Here is a 23821-nt window from a genome sequence, read left to right on the forward strand (position 1 = left end):
CTGAAGCTCTTGCTCAAATGCCAAGCTATGCAAAATTCTTAAAGGAAATCTTGAGCAAGAAAAGAAAGATCGATGACCAAGGAATGGTAAAACTGACTGAGGAATGCAGTGCGATCATTCAAAACAAATTGCCACCAAAGCTTAAAGATCCAGGGAGTTTTTCTATTCCTTGTAACATTGGCAATTTAAATTTTGAAAAGGCTTTAGCTGACTTAGGAGCTAGCATAAATCTGATGTCTTATGAAGTTTTTAAAATGCTAGGTATGGGGGAACTCAAGCCAACAAGGATGTCTCTACAATTGGCAGATCGATCGATCAAATATCCCAAAGGAATTATCGAAGACGTACTGGTCAAGGTAGGAAAATTCATTTTTCCAGTAGATTTTGTCATCCTTGACATTGATGAAGGAAGAGAAGGATCATTGATCCTTGGAAGACCTTTTCTTGCAACTGCAAGAGCTCTAATTGATGTACATGATGGGAAACTGACATTGAGAGTAGGTCAAGAAGAAGTCGTTTTCGATGTATTAAAATCTTGTAAATTACCTATGGACTGCGATGATTGCTTTAGGATAGATGTAATAGATACATGTGTAGATAAAACTCTATATAGCATAGACGATAACAATGCAGAAAAAGAAAAAGAAAAAGAAAAAGAAGACACACCACCTAACCAAGAACTGAAGCAGCTTCCTCGTCATTTGAAGCGTGCATTTCTAGGTGAGAACAACTCCTTTCCTGTTATTATTTCCTCTCATTTAACGCTTGATCAAGAGGAAGGATTGTTGCAGGTTCTTCGAAAGCACAAGAAGGCAATAGGATGGTCAATTTCTGATTTACAAGGAATAAGCCCAAGTGTATGCATGCATAAAATCCTAATGGAAGATGACTACAAACCTTCAATCGAACATCAAAGACGTTTGAATCCGAACATGAAGGAGGTGGTGAAAGCTGAAATCATAAAACTTCTGGATGCCGGTATTATCTATCCAATCTCCGATAGTAGTTGGGTAAGTCCTATTCAAGTGGTGCCAAAGAAGGGAGGTATGACTGTCATCTTTAATGAACACAATGAGTTAATTCCCACTAGAACAGTCATAGGTTGGCGTGTGTGCATCGATTACAGAAAATTAAACAAAGCAACACGTAAAGACCATTTTCCCTTACCTTTTATTGATCAAATGCTTGAAAGACTTGCAGGTTATCCTTTCTACTGTTTCTTGGACGGTTATTCCGGGTACTTTCAAATACCCATTGCTCCAGAAGATCAAGAAAAGACTACTTTCACTTGTCCTTATGGCACTTTTGCCTATAGGAGAATGCCCTTCGGACTATGCAATGCTCCTGCAACCTTCCAAAGATGCATGATGTCCATATTTTCTGATATGGTTGAGAAATCCATTGAGATATTTATGGATGATTTTTCTGTATTTGGTTCTTCTTTCGATGCATGTCTTTATAATCTATCTTTAGTAATGCAACGATGTGAAGATACTAACCTTGTGTTGAATTGGGAAAAATGTCACTTCATGGTTAGTGAAGGTATTGTCTTGGGGCATAAAATCTCTCAACAAGGAATTGAAGTAGACAAAGCCAAAGTCGAGGTAATTGAAAAACTACCTCCTCCTAACTGAGTGAAAGGCATAAGAAGTTTTCTTGGTCATGCAGGGTTCTACAGAAGGTTTATCAAAGACTTCTCAAAAATCACAAAACCTCTTTGTAATTTATTAGTTAAAGATGTCCCTTTCAATTTTGACAAAGAATGTTTAGATGCTTTTAACAGATTAAAGAAGGAGTTAATCTCAGCACCTATCATCACCACACCAGATTGGACTCTCCCATTTGAACTTATGTGTGATGCTAGTGATCATGCTGTTGGAGCTGTTCTTGGACAATGAAAGGACAAGAAGTTGCATGTCATTTATTATGCTAGTCGCACATTGAATGACGCACAATTGAATTATGCAACTACTGAAAAAGAATTGTTAGCTATTGTTTTTGCTTTTGATAAATTCAGAGCATATTTAATTGGGGCCAAAACAATAGTTTACACAGACCACTCAGCCATCAAATATTTGATAGAAAAGAAAGATGCTAAACCGAGACTGATTCGTTGGGTTCTCTTATTGCAGGAATTTGATCTGGAAATTCGAGACAAAAAGGGAACCGAGAATCTGGTGGCTGATCACCTTTCCAGGTTAGAATTAGGAGAAGAGGATATAACCGAGCTACAAATCAACGAGAGTTTTCCCCATGAGCATCTTCTGCTAATGACTCAAACCCCCTGGTATGCTGATATAGTCAACTATCTTGTGTGCAAAATTACTCCTCCCAATTTTTCTTATCAACAAAAGAAAAGATTTTTCCATGATATCAAATACTACTATTGGGAGGAGCCATTTTTGTTCAAATATTGTAGTGATCAACTATTCAGGCGGTGTATACCGGAAAGTGAAATGGAAAGTGTCCTTAAATTCTGCCATTCAATGGAATGTGGAGGACATTTTGGAGCAAACAAGACAGCAGCACGTATTTTGGAAAGCGGTTTGTATTGGCCTAATCTGTTTAAAGATGCTTTTAACTATGTTCGTCTTTGTGATCGATGTCAAAGGTTAGGTAACATTTCAAAGCGACATGAGATGCCTTTGCATGGCATTCTTGAGGTCGAAATTTTCAACGTTTGGGGTCTAGACCTCATGGGACCATTTCCATCGTCATACTCAAACCAATATATCCTAGTGGCAGTGGATTATGTATCAAAATGGGCAGAAGCTGTTGCCCTTCCCAATAACGATGCCAAAAGTGTAATGAGCTTCATCAAGAAATACATTTTCACACGGCATGGTACTCCAAGAGCAATAATCACCGATGGAGGTAAGCATTTCTGTAACAAGTACCTTGACTCACTACTTTCCAGATATGGCGTTACACATCGTGTAGGTACTCCATATCACCCTCAAACAAGCGGACAAGTAGAAGTCACGAACCGGGAAATCAAGAAGATTTTAGAGACAACTGTTGGCCAATCAAGGAAGGACTGGTCCAAGAAGCTCGATGATGCTCTTTGGGCCTATAGAACTGCTTTCAAGACACCAATTGGCATGTCACCATATCGAATGGTGTACGGTAAGGCTTGTCACCTCCCTGTCGAGATGGAGCATAAAGCATATTGGGCAATCAAATTTCTTAATTTTGACACTAAGGAAGCTGGTCAAAAGAGGTTGCTTCAATTGAATATGATGGATGAAATAAGGCTCCACGCTTATGAAAATGCTAAGATCTATAAAGAACGCACCAAACAGTGGCATGATAAGCATATTATTCTGCGGAATCTAAGGGTAGGCCAGCAGGTATTACTCTACAACTCTAGACTCCGCCTTTTTCCAGGAAAATTACGCTCAAGGTGGTCCGGCCCCTTCACGATTAAAGAAATTTTCCCGCATGGAGCAGTAGAGATTATGGACAGTGATCGAAGTTTCAAAGTTAATGCTCAACGATTAAAGGTTTACCAAGGTGGAAATTTTGATCCTGTTAAAACCGTTATCAATCTTGAGTAAGTTTGAATCAGGTTCGGTACGTCGAACTTAACGACGTTAAACAAAAGTGCTTATGGGAGACAACCCATTTTCATTTTGATTATTTTGTTTTATGAGTTTGTTATAACTTTAATTGCTTTTTACAGTTGCCAAAAAGGTTAAGATGATCTTGGTATGTAACTTAGCTAAACCATGCTCAAAAGAAAATTAAAGCTTAAAAAAAAAAAAAAAAAAGAGAAACACGCCCTGGACCGTGCAGAGTTGCACGCCCGTGCCTTCATGCATGCCCACAGGCGTGCAGAACCACACGCCCGTGCCAGGTAAGATAAGTGCCCTGCAGGACTTCCAGAGAGGTGCACGCCCAAGGCCGTGCCGCGCAGCACGTCCATGCGCGCATGCGCAGGACTTCCAGAGAGGTGCACGCCTGGGAACGTGTCACCCCGCACAGCCGTGCGCGCTATCACCCAGACTTCCAGGAGAGTGCACGCCCTGGACCGTGTCACTTTGCACGCCCGTGCGCGCTACCTTATTTAAATGACACGCCCTAGCGACTGTATCATTCAACTCAACACGCCCTAGCCGTCACAGCCTCTTTCTCTCATTTTCTCTCACTTTTCTCTCGTTTTCCTTCATCTTCTTGCACTTATATCTGATTTTCTTCAATAATTTTTCACATCATGCCTCCTAGGTACAAGCGCAACCGTTCTTCTTCATCAGTAGCGGCTAGACGAGGCTCCACCACAAGATCTTCCACGCCTTCTTCGGACACTACACCACTGCCTCCATTTGATATGGGTTCCAGCGACCAGTTAGAGAGGTACAATAAACTTCTACTACGCCCCATCTTACCAAATAAATTTATTGATGAGCATGCTTTGTCGATTGTGGGGCTTAAAGATGCTGTGATTGAACCGTTGAAACGTGTAGGGTGGGGTGCCTTTATTGAAATGAAAGACCTTGTGTATCCGCCCCTCACGTTAGAATTTTTAAGCTCCTTTTCTGCATCAATTAAATTTCCAGCTGGCAGTTTTAGGAATAAAATCATATTTAGACTCCTAGGAAGAAATTTTGAATTATCCATAGATGAGGTTAGTCACATTTTCGGTTTTCCTACTGAAAATGCAGTCACCCAAGTCCTGAATGATTTTATGGATCGTCATAGGTGGGGTGAATTAGCAGACAGCAGTGTTTATAGTGCTAGATCATCCAAAGCATCAAAATTAAAATGCCCCGCTTTACGATACATCCATAAGTTTTTGGTGCACACTATTTTTGGACGAAATGAGAGTGAAGGAGTTGTAGGGCGCAATGAACTTTATTTTTTATGGGCTATTAAAAATGGAGTGTCGATAAATGTGGGTTATTGGCTATGCCAAAAATGGGCTCGAGTGGCACGCGCCGACAAGGGAGCCATTGTGATGGGTAGCTTTGTTACACTCATTGCCACCTATTTGAGGATGTGGAATCCAGCCAGACCGATTTATGATAGCTTAGGAGGTGGTAGAGGGATACGATTAGACATTGATCTTATGATTCACATGAAGATTGTGGAAAAACTTGGAGATACATATCGAGTAATAGGTGCCCCAGCGGAAACCACTAACGAGGACATACCTGCAGCTACTGACATTGAGGAGGATCAGCCACCTCCTTTCCCTGGTTTTCCTTCCGGTGCAGGTACATCTGGAGCTGGACCTTCATTCCAGGGCACTTCCACTGTGTCAAATGATGAGTTGTTCGCCCGTATGTTTTCTCGCATGGATATGTTCGACACTCGACTTACCGGCATGGAGTCCATGATTAATGATCGCTTCCAGTCTCTTGAGATCACACAGGGCAGCATTGACTCTCGCTTGGACACTTTGCAGAGTCACTACCAGGGCCTCTCCACTCAGCTTCAGACTGTGATCCAGTTGCTTCAGCCTCCTCCCCCTCCACCACCAGAGGCTTGATGATTTTCTACCTCATTCTCCTTATTCTGTTCAACCTTTTATCTTGTTTTGGATTGGTTTTAATTTTATTTTACTTTGGATATCATTTACTTTCAGTTTTTAATATTTTGGATATTTTATTCTGTTTTCTCACCTTATAGCTTGGATAATCTTCACCACCCCATTTCATTCTATTGTCTCCCATCAAACGTTGGTAAAATTTCTCCACCTCTTATTATGCCATAATTTTGGGGAATTGCTCATTGCGGACAATGTGCTAGTTTAATTTGGGGGGTAGACCTTTTATCTAAACTATCAAAATAAAAGTTTTGTTTTGCTGTAATAAAATAAGTATGGAATAATTACAAGCAAAATTTATGATTTATCTTTAAATCATTAACATTTGAATAAAGTATCAATATTTCTAAAGTCAATTATTTTTAACCAAACTAATATTGTTAACATATTTCTTTGCTTTGACCATTTGTGTAGGAATTTTGACTCCAAACTTGAATAAAAAGACAAGGGACAATAAAGCCATATTGCATGTATGATTTTAAATCAATAAAGGATGAAGGTTTTATTTTAAACAAAGTAGTAGGGAGCATAAAATGCAGCTACTTATTACTTATATTTTTATATAAGTGGTATGGAGCATAAAATGCAACCACAAAAAAAAAAAAAAAAAAAAAAAAAAAAAAAAATATATATATATATATATATATATATATATATATATATATATATATATATATATATATATATATATATATATATATATATATATATATATATATATATGAGAAGAGGTATGGAGCATAAAATGCAACCAATTTTTTTAATAGAAGTAGATTACCTAAAAATGCATTGAGATAAGAAATATTACATGTAGGCTAAACTTGTCCCAAGTAACTAATATTCCCAAGTAACTAATATTCTAAAGGAGGCAAAAATATTCCTTACTCATGTTTAATAAAAAGAATATGTTATATTAGTTTTGGCTAGAAATAACTTACTTTAGAAAATTTACATATAATTTATTCTTATGATTAATAATTTAGATATTGATTAAATTCGCAATTAATTATTCCATGCTTTTTCAAGAACATTTTATTGCTTGAGGACAAGCAATAGTTTAAGTTTGGGGAATTTTAATAGTGTTGATTTTTATAGTATGTTTATTGTAATTTTTATTGGAATTTCTATTACTTTTAATTTATTTAAATTAGTTTTTTTATGTAATATTGATATGTTTTTATTCAAAAGCTTCCTTTAATCACAACTCACTTGATTGGAAAGAAAATTGTAGGATTTTGCAAAGAAAAGAACAAAAATAAAGCAAGGTACAAATGGCACGCCCCGGCCCGTGTCGAGAAGCACGGCCGTGTCTTGCACAAGGCGAGACAAACCAAGAGACAGAGAGATGCACGCCCTAAGCCGTGCCGAGGAACACGCCCGTGCTCGCTAGCCTGCCTAGGCCGTGCTGCGGAACACGCCCGTGCCTCATGTGCCTCTGACTCCCAGAGAGATGCACGCCCCAGCCCGTGCTACCCCACACGGCCGTGCGCGCTATCACCCAGACTTCCAGGAGAGTGCACGCCCCAGACCGTGCCAGGCAGCACGCCCGTGCCAATCAAGAAAACTGAAATTCAGTCAAAAGTTGCAACCTACTTCTACCAAATTATGAAGCATATTTTGGACAACTCTCCTTACATGCAAACCAAGATCAACTCTATGCACATGGGTGAATCATGATTAAAGAAAATATACACCTAAAAGAGAGATTTACAACCTAACAAAAGAAGACTTTGACCATTAAACCTTATGGAATCATATACCAAAGAAGTCTATATAAAGAAGAGGATAGTTCATCTCAGGATCCAATCCCCATCACACACATTACATTCATCTCTACTTCTCTTCTCCCTCTCATAGCCTGTATATAGTCTTTTTTAGAAGTTAGGCATTGAAGAGTTGTCAAGTGTTTCAAGGAAGCCATCCAAGCAACCTATCACTAGTTCTTAATTCTAAACTCTTACTCTTGTTATTTCTTTCATCATCTTTATTGATTATGGAATATTTATCAAGTATTGTTGAGTTTTATTTAAGTACTATGTGTAACTAATTTCTTATACTAGGGGTTTGATGTAGCTTAATCTCTTTTCCAATTTATGCAATTAGATTTATTTTTCCTTATTCAAGTTATGATTTGTTAATGATCTTAATGCTTCTAGGCAAAATTGTCCCCTAGATTGATTTATTTCAATTATCACTATCGGAAGAAGGATTTTTGATAAGAAAAAGTTTAATAAATCACATGAGAATAACAACTTGATGCGGAAGCTATATGGTTTGACTCATGGGGGGTTTTCATGAATTAACAACCTTAGTTTATGGATTCATAAACAAACTACAAAACCTAATGATTTAATTTATATTTGATTGCGCTATTGGAAGATAGGTAATTAAATGGAATTAAAATAGCTAGCAATACATCGGAAGAGCTTGTTAGTGAATTCAGAGTTGTTTCCTCTACTTGAATAATTAAATTGATTAATGAATTAATGAAATAAATTGGATAGAGTTAAGTGAAATCAAAACCCCTAGTAGTTTTACTTCCTTGATTTCTTTAATCAATAATTGCTCGCTTAACTTCTTATTCTTGTTAAATTTAATTTCTATAAACAATTTCCTCATTTATCGTTTAAATAATAACAAGATAACATAATTTTGGTACTTGGATTACAATCCTCGTGGGAACGATATCTCACTCATCATATATTACTTGTAGCGATTCGTACACTTGCGAAACAAGCTGTCATGATCTTAGCTCATCGTTTTACTGCGCCAACCGGAAACAGAAGAGAGAATGCGAGAAAGGAAGAGACCGAAGCTTCATCGCTGATCGCTGGTATTGGAGTCGCTAGAAAATCGAGTGAGCTGCGACGTGATTTTCCGATCGGACGAAATCGCAGGTTCCCTGCGATAGCTGCGCTCGCCAAAGACGAAAGGAGAGAGAGAGAGGAAGAGAGGCTGGAATCCGCTGTGGCGTGGAGGCGACGGCAAGGCGTGGCGCTGGTCTCCGGTGATCGAAAAACGAGAGGAGAAGAGGGCCAGGTGAGGTCGCGCGCCGAAGAAGAGGAGGAGAAGAAAAGAAAAAGAAAAAAGAAAAAAAGAAAAAAAGAAAAAAAAGAGAGGAGGCGTTTCTAGAGGGTTCAAGGCCATTCCGGTTCGATTCGAACCAGTTTGGTCCAAATCAATGGTTTGATCCGATTTAACTGTTCTCAAATCGAAAATTTCGACAATATACTTGGGCTTGGGCCCAACTCGCAAAATTTTGGACTCAAGTTAAGATTATTTGGTGTTTATAGCTCAAATAGTTGAAAATCAAGATTTTTGATTTAATAAAAAATTCGAAAGTTTCAAAAATAAAAATTCGGGGTATTACATATATATTTCTAAATCATTGTTAATAGAAAATAGTTGGTGGGTTTGGTATTATTTTTCTTGTTTAAATTTTGAGGAATAAAAACCGAACTTTAATGTGTATTCTTACCCAGTCAAAAGATTAATCCGCCTATGCTGAGCCAAGGCATTCTATATATATAGTTATATACACAATGGTTATACTTCCTCTTCTTCTAGTATATGCACTTCAAAATAGAAACATAGCTACCAATAGTGGCTTCTCTTCCTCAGCATGTGTGGTTAGCTCTTATTCTTCTTCTTTTCCCCTTACTTTTTCTCCTGAAGAAGAAACTAACTAGCAATAACTTCCCACCAGGTCCTCCTGGACTTCCAATAATAGGCAATTTACACCAACTTGGGGCCTTACCTCATTACTCTTTATGGCAACTATCCAAGAAATATGGTCCCGTCATGCTTCTCCAATATGGGCGAGTTCCTACAGTTATTATCTCCTCTGCAGAAGCTGCAAAAGAGCTTTTCAGAATAAATGACCTCAATAGTTGCAGTAGACCTCGCATGGCTGGTACTGGAAGACTATCTTACAACTATCTTGATATAGCTTTTACACCTTATGGAGATTACTGGAGAGAAATAAAAAAGATTTGTGTTCTTGAACTTTTTAGTGCTAAAAGAGTTCAATCGTTTCAATCCGTTAGAGAAGAAGAAGTGGGTCTTTTCATAGATTCGATTTTAAAAGCTTCTTCTTCTTCTTCTTCTCCTGTGGATCTTACTGAAAAGACTATATCTCTTACTGCAAATGTTACTTGTAGAGTGGCTTTTGGGAATAGTATTGAAGCAAGCGGATTTACCCAGAAAGTGATTCATGAAGCTCTTGCCAAGTTATAGTGTTTTTCTGCATCTGACTTTTTTCCTTATGTGGGTTGGATTGTTGATAGGGTTACAGGTCTCCATGCAGAACTGGAAAGAAACTTTCAAAAACTTGATGAATTCTACCAGAAGATTATTGATGATCATATCCAAAAGGGAAAAGAGAAGCATGGACATCAAGATATTGTCGATGTTTTGTTGGATTTGGAGAGATATCAACCTGAACCTGGAGGAATTCAATTCACTAAAAATCACATCAAAGCAATTATCATGGTAATATTCTTATTGATTCTTAAAAACTTTGTCTAGTTAGCGAATTAAATTAAAAAGAAATAGAATAGCTAGTCGGTAGAGGAAAATTTATTCTTCACTTTTTAAGAACTTTGTTATTTAACTACAGTCTATGGCTCAGTTGGCAACGCAGGGAGGACATGTGAAAAAAGCTCCTCCTAAACGCATCTACAGGAAGGAGCCAATAGTCTTAACTGTGACTAAACCCTGAGCCAGGTTAGGCGGTCCCTGGTAATAAAGTCCGGATACCCATGGTTTACATAAAAAAAATTTATTTTTTATAAAATTTGAAAATATCTATTACATATAATAAATTATTTTATGATTAAAATTCAACTAAAATTGAACATTATAAATTTGCAATTGCTTAAAATAGTCATTTCAAATTTAAATTTGAATCAAAATGATGAATAGCTATTCTATGTGGTAACAATTATGCTCTCTCCAAATTCCAAATTATATTGTGGTTCAAACAAGAACTCAATCTCAATTCTTTAATTCCTTTTTCTTCTTTTGTTTGCTAGTTTTGAAATAATGGGATTGACTTATCTAGACTAGGTCCATGAGCCTATTCATGGACCAAATCAATGAAAAATAAGTTCCAAATTAAAAAAAAAAAAAAAAAAAAAAAAAAAAAACTATTTTCCTTTCTTGAATCATAATATTTGTAGTCTAAACAATGCATTTTACAATTAACTTTGCACTGATAATTTCTGATAAAAAAAATTTTAGAATTCAATTGAGCAATTCTTAGTTGACTTGAGCATTTGACACGGTTAGAATATTTCAATTTAATATGTATGCGTGTATATCAGAATATATTCCTGGGTGGATTGGACACTGGAGCAATAGTTTTAGTCTGGGCTGTGGCAGAACTTGTTAGAAACCCTCAAGTTATGAGAAAAGCACAAGAAGAAATCAGAAGATTAATTGGAAACAAAACAAAAGTATCTGAAAGTGATATTCACAAGCTTGAATACCTAAAGATGGTGGTGAAGGAAACGCTGAGATTGCACCCACCAGGAACCCTATTAATACCAAGATAAACCATGTCACAATTCAGCATCAATGGCTATGAAATTCATCCCAAAACTCAAGTCGAGGTCAATGTGTGGGCAATTGGAAGAGATCCTAAAGCTTGGAAAAATCCTGAAGAATTCTTTCCAGAGAGATTTATTGATAAATCCATTGATTTTATAGGGCAAAATTATGAATTTTTACCATTTGGCAGTGGTAGGAGAAGCTGTTCGGGTATGACTATGGCATTGTCTTTGGTGGAGATTGCGCTTGCAAACCTTTTGTTTTGTTTTGATTGGAAGTTACCTGGCAATATGAAGGAGGCAGACATTAATATGGAAGAGGCATCTGGTCCTGGTCTTACTACTCATAAGAAAGAAGCTTTATTGCTTGTACCAATTAAATATCAACCTGCATAAAAAAAAAAAAAAAAAGAATAAATGTCTCAAATAGCTTGCTATGTTTATTATAATGTTGGTATCCTATATATTATAATGTCTAAATATATTATAATGTTTAATATAATGTCTTAGTAGTCCCCCTGCTAGTTTAGTTTACTGGTTAAATCATGATATAAACAGAGTATCGTATCCCAAACTCAGTTTTTAGTTTCTTAGATTTGTGCTCTCCTCTTGTTAATAAATAATTTGTTTGATTTGTGAATTTAACGGTAGGATATTTTTATATTTGGAATATTGTATATTTATTAAACATAAATTTAATTGAAAATTGAATAGTGACTGCTAAAGGCAGATTTCCCAATGACGCCTTATTGCTCAGTGTTTTCCCATTCTTATGTGCAATAGTGTTGCTGGAATAAATTAAAGAAAAATGTACCAAGTTGAATCTCAGTTGTGTATGCCGCTGGAACATGGAACCTTGAAATTCAATGTTGATGGATCCTCAAGAGGCAAGTCAGGAGATACAGATATTGGTGGTATGCTTAGAAATGCCTCAGGTTATGTCTTGTGTTTGTTTTTTAAATTTGTGGGTGCTGTGGACTCAAAACGAGACTAAATTCTTAGCCATTCTAAATGTAATAGAATTATTCTATAAATCGCACTATAATAATTGCCTTTTGATTATTGAGTTTGATTCAAGGATGCTATCACATGGAAAAAATAAAAAATAATGGGAATGACGGAAAAATATTACCAAATCCGATGCATTATATAATATTTTATCTTAAGTTTAGTTCTGTCGTATAAAAAGAAAAAGACGCTCATTTGCAGATTCTTTGGCAAAGAAAGGGATAACGGCTATAATACCTTTACCTTTTTTTGGCATGGTTATAAATTCATATATGATATATTTGTGTTTTTTTTTGTTTGTCAATAGTTGCTTTTCTCCCTAATGAAAAGGGACCGCTGCCATTTGCTCGTATATTTTGGATTATCTATTGGGTGTGGATTCAGGTTTTACTTAATTAACTTTCCAAAATAAGATATGATGTACTGGGGAAACCAGATGGCTTGAGTGCAAAAACATGGTTAGTTGAGTTTTTTCCATTTTTATTTTTATTTATTTCTTAAATAAATAAAAATTCATCTTTGTTGATAAAGAAAAAAGATAGTAATTATAGTAATTATAGTTAAAGAGAGCGATAGATTTTTTTTTTTTTTAAGGCAAAGAGCAATGAAGGGTCCTACACTGTTAAATAATATTTCAAATGAAAGAGAGGAAAAACATAAATAAAAGGATGGTTAATATAACAATCCAAAGGGCTTGAAAACTGAGTTAAATAGATAATTATAATTTTCAATTTTTTGAATTTTAGAGATTTTTTCCTTAGTTTTTAAAATTTTATATTTTAAATTTTTAAATACTACATACACATAATATTTGAGTAATTTATAAACAAATACATACATAATTATGACTTTCAAATTTTTGAATTTCAAAGATCTTTTCGCTAATTTTTTTTTAAAAATTCTATACTTTAAAATTTTTGAATAGTGCACGCACGAACATGATAAATTTTAATATTTTTTAGTTCATCTAATAAATATTTTAAAATTTTATCTAATCATTTTTAATAAAAATTTGTCAATTCATTGAATCTATTCCATTTAATGTGTTTATTTTAAATTATCCAAAAAAATTTTATTTAATCTGTTTATACTATATATAAATGTGAAAATAGGAAAAATAATGAGATTTTCGATAGTGTTTTTCGGTGAAATTTAAAATATTCTGAAATAACCTATGATAGCCAATTAAAACAATTTTATCTTAAAAAATATTTATAATATCTAATGTAATTTTAAATGTTTTTTATTAGGAGAGAGAAAAGGATAAGGAAAAATCTTTAAAAATATCTAATATTTGATTGTAATTTAAAATATTTTGACTAGAATTGATTTTTGAATTTTTTTATTTTTTTACAATTTTTATTTGATTTTTTTTACATTTATTTTTAAATATTATTTTTCTTTATATTTGTATAATTTGATTGGATATATTTTTTATTTAAATATTATTTTTCTTTATATTTGTATAATTTGATTGGATATGTTCTTTTACTTGACTTTAGTTTTTTTTTTTTTTTTTTTTTTTTTTTTTTGTCCATCAAACTCAAATTTCATTAAATCATGGCTTTCCAATTGAAGAAGGGGCTGATTTTTAATATTCAAATTGGAGTAGTTTGTTTTCTTTAGTAAGAGATTTGTATCTTCTTGCAATAAAAAGATGGTTTCTTGATGATTAAATATTTTTAATTTTTTGAAATTTTTTCTCTTATATCCTAAATTTGTTTGATTCGAAGGAAAATAGTATTTAAAAAACTGAAAAAAAATTAGAACTATATATTTCGATTTTCGATCACTTTTGAAGGTTTCAAGGATCCGTGCATATGAATATGTTCATTTTTCTAATGCATTAAGTATATAATACTATCAATATAGCCAAAGTAATTATTACTATTATTCTGGCTCATGTTATTTTTAAACAATTCAAATCAGTTTTTCAAGGAATTTTTTTTTATTTATTTTTTACTTCTCCATTATTAATATATATAGATATTGATAAGGGTTGGGGACAGAAAGAATGGGGATTGAGTGATGGTTTAATTTACTTTTTAGATGGTTTCAAAAATCTGTATAAATTAGGAGCTGAAATTACGTTTAGGGGTTACGGTAAACTTTACTTTAAGACCATTTCATTATATAAAATAGAAGTATATAGAAACAAGATTACAAGTAGTTTTTAGGGCAAAGTGTAATATAAATGAACATTTTATTTATTTTAATCTAAATAAAAATTTATATTTTAATATTACGTAAACAAAAAAATTAAATGAGTATAAATAATGAGTATAATAAACGTGCAAATGTATGTCATAAAAAAAAGACTAATTGAATTAAATACCTAAACAATTTAAATTTAAATTTTGTATATAAATCTTACGACTTAAATTTATTAACCGACCAGTACTAGGATTTGGGCATGCTCAACTCCACCTAAATCCGCAACAAGCCTCATGCTCATCATGCCATAACTTTTACATTCATTTACTCAAATGTATCATGGGCTTGCGGTCCTCAATTAACTTTAAAATAAATCCATAACTCATACATCTTCAGTATATAATTTTAATGAAATCTATTATACAACTCACACTTATATAATTACGGAACTCTACATATTAGGACAGAAAATACAGTAATCTAAAACATATATCCTTTGCTTTGAAGAGACTGATTGCAGTAGGGGTTGATGGAAGAAATGACCTAATTGAGACAGGAGTGAGCGTTTCAATATAGTGAATAGAGCTAGATAACATCTCACTCAAGGAAGAAAAAAGAGGACGTCTCTCCTCTTTCTTTCTAATTGTGCAAAAGAAACGCCGAGATAAGGAAGAGGTAGAATCCCGACGTAAAGGAGAGGTTGGACGAGGGTCAAAGTAGTTGCTTTTGGCCATTGATCGGCTGTGAGAGGCTGAGGCGGCACTGAGTTTTGTGAGGGAGGATGATTGATTTTTTTTTTTTTTTTTTACTAATTTATTTATTTATTTATTAATGGAATTTAAGCCCAATACATTTTTTCTTTTCGGCTTATTTCGGTCCAGCCTCCAACCAATATTCTTATTTAAAAATGAATACATGTATTAACCATACTATTGAAAAAACCGTGACTATTGGATCAAAACTCTCTAATTAATTTCAACTTTAATTCCACATTGCACATAAATTTAATGGAATTTTGGATGAGATTCTTGGTTTTCATTAATGGAATTTGATTATTAGTTATATATATATATATATATATATATATATATATATATATATATATATATCAACAACCCCCACCATTTATAAATATTATATTGGGACAGAATCATAAGCACATGCATCACATTTTAAACTGGAAAAAAAAAAAAAGGAAAGAAAGTTGAAAAGTATGGATCGGATGCATATACAGAGACACAAAGAAAGGTGCAATAAATATCATCACCATCTTTATTTATCATTGAAGTATTATATGCAAATCCAACTTTTGTAACATTATAAAATTATATATTATTTAGAGACAAAAAAAATTTATTTAAGTAGTATTTGATAAAAAATGAAGTGTTTAATGTTAATCATTGACTAATATAAGAAATAAAATTAAAGATAGTTCATGTATGATTGACATGTGAAAACATGTGATAGGAAGTTATTGGAGCAAGCTCACATATAAATATATCACAACAAACACCAAAAAAGAACCAGGAAAAAAATGGTTTCTCCATCTCTGCTTTTATGGTTACTTCCGCTTCTTCTTGCTTTATTTCTTGTTTTAGAAGGAGGACTAGGAACTAAGAGAAAAGGCAAGAACCTCCCTCCTGGTCCTCCTAGACTTCCAATAATAGGCAATTTACACCAACTTGGGGCCTTACCTCATTATTCTTTATGGCAACTATCCAAGAAATATGGTCCTGTGATGCTTCTGCAATTTGGTCGAGTTCCTACAGTTATTATCTCCTCTGCAGAAGCTGCAAAAGAGCTCTTTAAAGCAAATGACCTCAATAGTTGCAGCAGACCTCGCTTGGCTGGTACTGGAAGGCTATCTTACGGCTATCTTGATATAGCTTTTACACCATATGGAGATTACTGGAGAGAAATAAGAAAGATTTGTGTACTTCAACTTTTTAGCGCTAAAAGAGTTCAATCATTCCAGTCCATTAGAGAAGAAGAAGTGGGTTTTTTAATTGATTCGATTTTAAAATCTTCTTCAGCCTCTTCTTCTCCTGTTGATCTAAGTGAAAAGACTTTGTCTCTTACTGCAAATGTTACCTGTAGAGTAGCTTTTGGGGAAAGTTTTCAAGAAAGAGGACTTGCCCATGAAAGATTTCAAGAAGTGATTCATGAAGGGTTGGCTATGTTGGGGAGTTTTTCTGCAGCTGATTTTTTTCCTTATGTGGGTTGGATTGTTGATAGGCTTACAGGTCTCCATGAAAGACTAGAAAGAAACTTTCAAGAATTTGATGAGTTCTACCAAAAGATTATTGATGATCATATCCAAAAGGGAAAAGCAGATCCTGGACATGAAGATATCATTGATGTTTTGCTGGAAATGGAGAAAGATCAAACTGAATCTGGTGGAATTTGTCAAAGTATGTTGGCAAAGGTTGAAAATAAAACAAACATGTGGCAAATTTGCATTTGTATTCTACTAATCAACAAAGGCAGGAAGAAAATAATGAAGGTCGGTGGCACATGTTAAATTTGTGCAAATTGGAATTGGTAGCCAATTTGCATTTGAATTGCATAGCTCTTTCACTCATTCACGTATTTTCTCTCCTATAAATAGAGGATAGAATTTCCATTTACTTACACCAACAAGACAGAGAGAGTGAGAGCAATTGTGAGAGAGCAATTGTGAGAGTGAGAGCAATTGTGAGAGAGCAATTGTGAGAGAGAAAAATAGAGTGATTATTCAAGAAGAAAAATTAAGCTTAATTTTTCGGGTATTCTTGAATAAAGAGTTGTGAGTGTATGTAAACACTGTATTTATTTTTCTCCTATAAAAGATCTGTGGCAGTCCGGAGACGTAGGCAAGATTGGCCGAACTCCGTTATCAAATTGTGTGTTATTTTCTGATTTATTAGGGATTTTTTGCGTAATTTTTTCCCAACAACTGGTATCAGAGCCAAAGGTTTCGGCAGGTCCAGCTAGTCAGAGCGGTACCGGATCCGTGGATATACTCTGAAAACAAATATACCACGACGATCAGAAAATTACGACGAGTCTATCGGTGTTGTCCGCTCGGAAAGTCATTGCAGAATCGACTTAGTGGTGAATAGTAAAACAGTAACTGAAAGTTGGTGGTGAACAGTACTATTGGCGTTACTGTTGCTGAGTCCGTCACTGTTAAGCCTAGCACTATTCACGTATAGTACTATTCACGTGTACGGTTACTATTTACGTATACGGTCACTATTCACGTACAGTACTATTCACGTGTACGGTTACTATTTACGTGTACGGTTACTATTCACAGCTACTATTCACGTATACTAACAATCAAGTCGGAGTCAGACTTGAGTGGGAGCAATGGCTGCAGATGAAGGAAAGTCGAAAATTGAAAAATTCGACGGTGCAGATTTTGGCTTTTGGAAAATGCAGATAGAGGACTATCTGTATCAGAAAGGTCTTTTCCAACCTCTCTCCGGAACAAAGCCAGAGGCTATGAAGGAAGAAGATTGGAATCTTCTAGACAGACAAGCACTTGGCGTTATTCGTTTAACCCTCTCCCGTAATGTTGCCTTCAACATAGCAAAAGAAAAGACCACGGCGGGTCTTATGGCGGCTCTTTCCAATATGTACGAAAAGCCATCGGCCGCAAATAAAGTTCACTTGATGAGGCGGTTATTCAATCTACGAATGATGGAAAACGCATCGGTGGCCCAACATCTCAATGAACTCAATACAGTGACAACCCAATTGAGTTCAGTTGAAATTGAATTTGATGAAGAGGTACGAGCATTGATACTTTTGTCTTCCCTACCAGAAAGTTGGAATGCTACTGTCACAGCTGTGAGTAGCTCGTCCGGAAGCAAGAAGTTAAAATTTGATGATGTTCGTGACCTGGTTCTCAGTGAAGAGATCCGACGGAGAGAGTCAGGTGAACTTTCAACTTCTTCAGTCTTGCATACAGAATCAAGAGGAAGAAATTCAACCAGAGGGAATGGACGCGGTAGATCGAACTACCGAGGCAAATCAAAGGACAGGAGGTCCAAATCTAGAAATCCCAACAATTTCAATAACACGAAGTCCATCGAATGTTGGAATTGTGGAAAAACTGGGCACTACAAAAATCAGTGCAAGAATGCACCTAAACACCAGGAGGGGAAGTTAGAAGCAAATGTTGCCTCCACCTCAGGGGAAGATGATGCACTTATATGCTCTTTGGAGAGCAAGCAGGAGTCTTGGGTTTTAGACTCCGGTGCGTCATTCCATGCAACTTCACAAAAAGAACTCCTTGAAAGGTATGCCCCCGGAAACTTTGGAAAAGTATACCTTGGTAATGACCAACCATGTAATATTGTTGGTAAAGGAGTAGTGAAGATTAAGTTGAATGGGTCTACATGGGAGTTGAAGGATGTCAGACATATTCCTGACCTGAGAAAGAACTTAATCTCAGTAGGCCAGTTGGCCAGCGAAGGCTACACAACAACCTTCCACGGTGATAAGTGGAAGATTACAAAGGGTGCAATGATGGTTGCTCGTGGAAGTAAGAGTGGTACTCTTTACAGCACAGGAGGAGCAAGCTATTCCATTGTTGTTGCAGCAAACAGTGAAACTCCCAATATATGGCATCAGAGGCTTGGCCATATGAGTGTGAAAGGAATGAAGATTCTGCACTCACAGGGAAAACTACCAGGTCTTCAGTCAATTGAAATTGACATGTGTGAAGACTGCATATTTGGAAAGCAGAAAAGAGTTAGCTTTCAGACAAATAGAAGAACCCCAAAGAAGGAGAAACTTGAGCTTGTTCACTCCGATGTGTGGGGACCAACTACTGTCTCATCCATTGGTGGGAAACACTACTTTGTGACTTTTATTGATGATCACTCTCGGAAAGTTTGGGTTTACTTTCTAAAATATAAGTCAGAAGTATTTGATGCTTTCAAAATTTGGAAAGCTATGGTTGAAAATGAGACAGGATTGAAGATCAAAAAGCTCAGAACCGACAATGGTGGTGAATATGAAGACACCAGGTTCAAGAAGTTCTGCTATGAGCATGGAATCAAGATGGAGAGAACCGTGCCAGGCACGCCTCAACACAATGGTGTAGCTGAGCGCATGAATCGAACGTTAACAGAAAGAGCCAGAAGCTTACGTGTACAATCAGGCTTACCAAAGCAGTTCTGGGCAGAAGCAATCAACACAGCAGCTTACTTGATCAACCGAGGTCCATCGGTACCATTGGAGCACAAAATACCAGAAGAGGTATGGAGTGGAAAAGAAGCAAAACTCTCACACTTAAGAGTTTTCGGTTGTGTAGCATATGTGCATATAAGTGATCATGGCAGGAATAAGCTTGATCCCAAATCTAAGAAATGCATTTTCATCGGCTATGGCGGAAATGAGTTTGGATATCGCCTTTGGGATGAAGAAAACAAGAAAGTGATTCGCAGCAGAGATGTAGTCTTTAATGAAAGAATGATGTACAAGAACAGACATGACACAGTTGCCAGCGACTCAGAACAGAGAGGGCCAGTGTTTGTAGAGGTGGACGACATCTCAGAAAGTCTGCCAAATGAGTTAGTTAAAGATCCTCAATCGGAGGAATCGATCGACACACCACAAACTTCTCCTCCACAAGCGTTAAGAAGGTCTGAACGTCCTCCAAAGCCTAACAGAAAATATATGAATTATTTGTTATTAACAGATGGAGGAGAACCTGAATGCTTTGAGGAAGCATGTCAAACGGTAGATGCCAGCAAGTGGGAGCTTGCCATGAAAGACGAAATGAAGTCTTTAATCTCCAATCAAACATGGGAACTAGCTGAGTTACCCGTGGGAAAGAAGGCACTTCACAACAAATGGGTGTATCGAGTGAAAGAGGAACATGATGGTTCCAAGAGATACAAAGCTCGACTGGTAGTCAAAGGGTTCCAGCAGAAGGAAGGAGTTGACTACACCGACATATTTGCACCAGTTGTAAAACTCAATACTATCAGGTCTGTGTTGAGTATTGTTGCCAGTGAAGGGCTCTACCTTGAGCAGTTGGACGTAAAGACAGCGTTTCTTCACGGAGACTTGGATAAGGAGATATACATGTACCAGCCAGAAGGATTCTCAGAAAAAGGAAAAGAGAATATGGTGTGCAAACTCAAGAAGAGCTTGTATGGACTGAAACAAGCTCCAAGACAGTGGTATAAAAAGTTCGACAGTTTCATGCATAATGAAGGCTTCCAGAAGTGCAACGCTGACCACTGTTGCTTCTTCAAAAGATACAGGTCCAGTTATATCATTTTACTGCTTTATGTTGATGATATGTTAGTAGCAGGTTCAAATATGGATGATATCAGAAACTTGAAGAAGCAATTGTCAAAAGAATTTGACATGAAGGACTTGGGTCCAGCGAAAAAGATTCTTGGAATGCAAATCACGAGAGATAAGCAAAAACAGGTGTTGCAGTTATCTCAGGCGGATTACATCAATCGTGTATTGCAAAGATTCAACATGAATGATGCTAAGCCGGTCAGCACACCCTTGGCTAGTCATTTTCGCCTATCCAAGGACCAGTCCCCTCAGACGGAAGAAGAGAGAAAAGACATGGCCAAAATTCCTTATGCTTCAGCCATAGGAAGTTTGATGTATGCGATGGTCTGTACGAGACCAGATATTGGCCATGCAGTGGGAGTTGTTAGCAGGTATATGTCAAATCCAGGGAAAGCTCATTGGGAAGCGGTAAAGTGGATTTTGAGGTATCTACGAGGCACTACTGAAAAGTGTTTGTACTTTGGTAAAGGAGAACTAAAAGTACAAGGTTATGTAGATGCAGACTATGGAGGCGACATTGATCACCGAAGAAGCACCACAGGTTATATTTTCACTGTTGGTACTACAGCTGTTTGTTGGATGTCACAAGTACAGAAGATTGTAGCTCTATCCACAACAGAAGCTGAATATGTCGCAGTGACAGAAGCCAGCAAAGAGATGATATGGCTTCAAGGTTTGTTAACAGAGTTGGGATTCAAGCAGGAAAAGAATGTTTTGTACAGTGATAGTCAGAGTGCAATACATTTGGCAAAGAATTCAGCATTTCATTCTAGAACTAAACACATTGGTCTTCGATATCATTTCATCAGGTCTCTGCTTGAGAATGATGTGCTAAAGTTAGAGAAGATTCAAGGAAACAAGAATCCAGCTGATATGTTAACAAAAGTGGTGACCTTTGACAAACTGAAGTTGTGCTCAACTTCAGTTGGCCTGCTAGAATAATAGACCAGAGAAGACTGCCACGTGATTGATGTGTGAAGACAGATTAAAATCAGTCTTCAAGTGGGAGATTGTCAAAGTATGTTGGCAAAGGTTGAAAATAAAACAAACATGTGGCAAATTTGCATTTGTATTCTACTAATCAACAAAGGCAGGAAGAAAATAATGAAGGTCGGTGGCACATGTTAAATTTGTGCAAATTGGAATTGGTAGCCAATTTGCATTTGAATTGCATAGCTCTTTCACTCATTCACGTATTTTCTCTCCTATAAATAGAGGATAGAATTTCCATTTACTTACACCAACAAGACAGAGAGAGTGAGAGCAATTGTGAGAGAGCAATTGTGAGAGTGAGAGCAATTGTGAGAGAGCAATTGTGAGAGAGAAAAATAGAGTGATTATTCAAGAAGAAAAATTAAGCTTAATTTTTCGGGTATTCTTGAATAAAGAGTTGTGAGTGTATGTAAACACTGTATTTATTTTTCTCCTATAAAAGATCTGTGGCAGTCCGGAGACGTAGGCAAGATTGGCCGAACTCCGTTATCAAATTGTGTGTTATTTTCTGATTTATTAGGGATTTTTTGCGTAATTTTTTCCCAACAGAATTCAATTCTCTCAAAATCATATCAAAGCAATTCTCATGGTAATATTCTTACTGATCCTTAAAATTTGACACTACTATTATAGTTCAATAAGTTAGAAATTTGAATCTTGATAATTTCTCATTTTGAATTTACAATTCTAGTTCTTAATTTTGGCACTCTTGGAATAATTCAATTTAACATTATATATCAGAATATATTTATCGCTGGAGTGGACACTGGAGCAATAGTCTTAGTCTGGGCCATGGCAGAACTTGTTAGAAATCCTTGAGTAATGAGAAAAGCACAAGAAGAAATCAGAACTCTTCTTGGAAACAAAACAAAAGTATCTGAAACTGACATTGACAAGCTTGAATACCTAAAGATGGTATTGAAGGAAACAATGAGATTGCACCCACCAGGAACACTATTAATACCAAGAGAAACCATGTCACAATTCAGCATCAATGGCTATGAAATTCATCCCAAAACTCGAATCCAGGTCAATGTGTGGGCGATAGGAAGAGACCCTAAAACTTGGAAAAATCCTGAAGAATTCTTTCCAGAAAGATTTATAGATAATTCGATTGATTTTAGAGGGCAGAATTATGAATTGTTACCATTTGGGGGGGGCAGGAGAGGCTGTCCTGGTATCACAATGGGATTGGCTTTGGTGGAGCTTGCACTTGCAAACCTTTTGTTTTGTTTTGATTGGAAGTTGCCTAACAATATGGAGGCAGAGATTAATATGGAAGAGATATCTGGTCTTACAACTTATAAGAAAGAAGCTTTAATGCTTGTACCAATTAAATATCAACTCATTTAGAATAACAAATAGATGTCTCAACTGCATCGACTTGAGAAATTATAGCTCCGTCTGCCACGTCAGTTATAGACCCATAAAATGAAATTAAATTACATCAACAATTTATTTTTTTAGCTTATTTTCTGTTAATTCTTTCACGTTTCCAATTTAGTTAGAGATAGGAAACACGGTTGTGTTGGTTTAAGAGTTACTGATGTGATACTAGAAAAATACAAATTATTGATGTTATTTTATTTTATTGGATGGATTTATAGCTGATGTAGTAGATGAGTGTATGTAAGAATTTCTCCTGGCGTATTGCTTTTAGCCCAATATTATTGTCTAGTCTTTCTCTTTGAGGGTTTGCTCTCCATGTATACCAAAGAAAAAAAAAAGAAACAGAAATAGACGGCTCAAAGAGCTTTGCTTTTTATTTATATTTATATCTACATATATCTATCAATATAAATATATAAAAATAGAATTTCAAAGCTGACAAGGCACAAAACTAGAGCTTTGAAGTGCTCATTTGCTTTTTTTTCTTTTTGCATTTTTAATTCATTGTTTTATTATATAACTATTAATTATTCTCATTTATTGATACAAAGTGGGAAATTTATATTTGTAATGACCTTTGTTTTGTATTCTTGGCAATCAATCATTTGCCTTAAATGTGAATGAATATTTCATGAATACAGCATGGAAAAATAGTGTAAATAATTTCTTTTCTCAAAATAAATAAATAAATCATTCTTCCATTTCCTCTCTCTCTTTCCCCTTCTGAGAGAGGAAGCTACCGAAAACCAATAATAATACAACAGAGGAAAATAATAGAAGCTTCCATCACAATTTATGATCGAAGTTTTCTAACACGTCACACTATTTATATTTGCATGAAATTTGATGAACTTATTGGTTTACAAATCCTACC

General features: G+C 35.6%; 2 pseudogenes across 1 annotated transcript; both read left to right on the forward strand.

The window, feature by feature from the left end:
• The first annotated feature begins 8287 nt into the window (after positions 1–8287).
• On the forward strand, positions 8288–11734 carry LOC149496051 (cytochrome P450 71B34 pseudogene; annotated as a pseudogene). The gene is made up of 3 exons (XR_016320759.1): positions 8288–8584; positions 9140–10036; positions 10870–11734. The product of XR_016320759.1 is annotated as a cytochrome P450 71B34 pseudogene (transcript).
• Positions 11735–15790: 4056 nt separating this feature from the next.
• On the forward strand, positions 15791–22911 carry LOC149496052 (cytochrome P450 71B10-like; annotated as a pseudogene).
• The last annotated feature ends 910 nt before the right edge of the window (positions 22912–23821 follow it).

This window comes from Jatropha curcas, chromosome 5, assembly GCF_041381405.1.
Source record: "Jatropha curcas cultivar XTBG-Jc1 chromosome 5, XTBG_Jcur_1.0, whole genome shotgun sequence".
Classification (NCBI taxonomy): Eukaryota; Viridiplantae; Streptophyta; class Magnoliopsida; order Malpighiales; family Euphorbiaceae; genus Jatropha; species Jatropha curcas.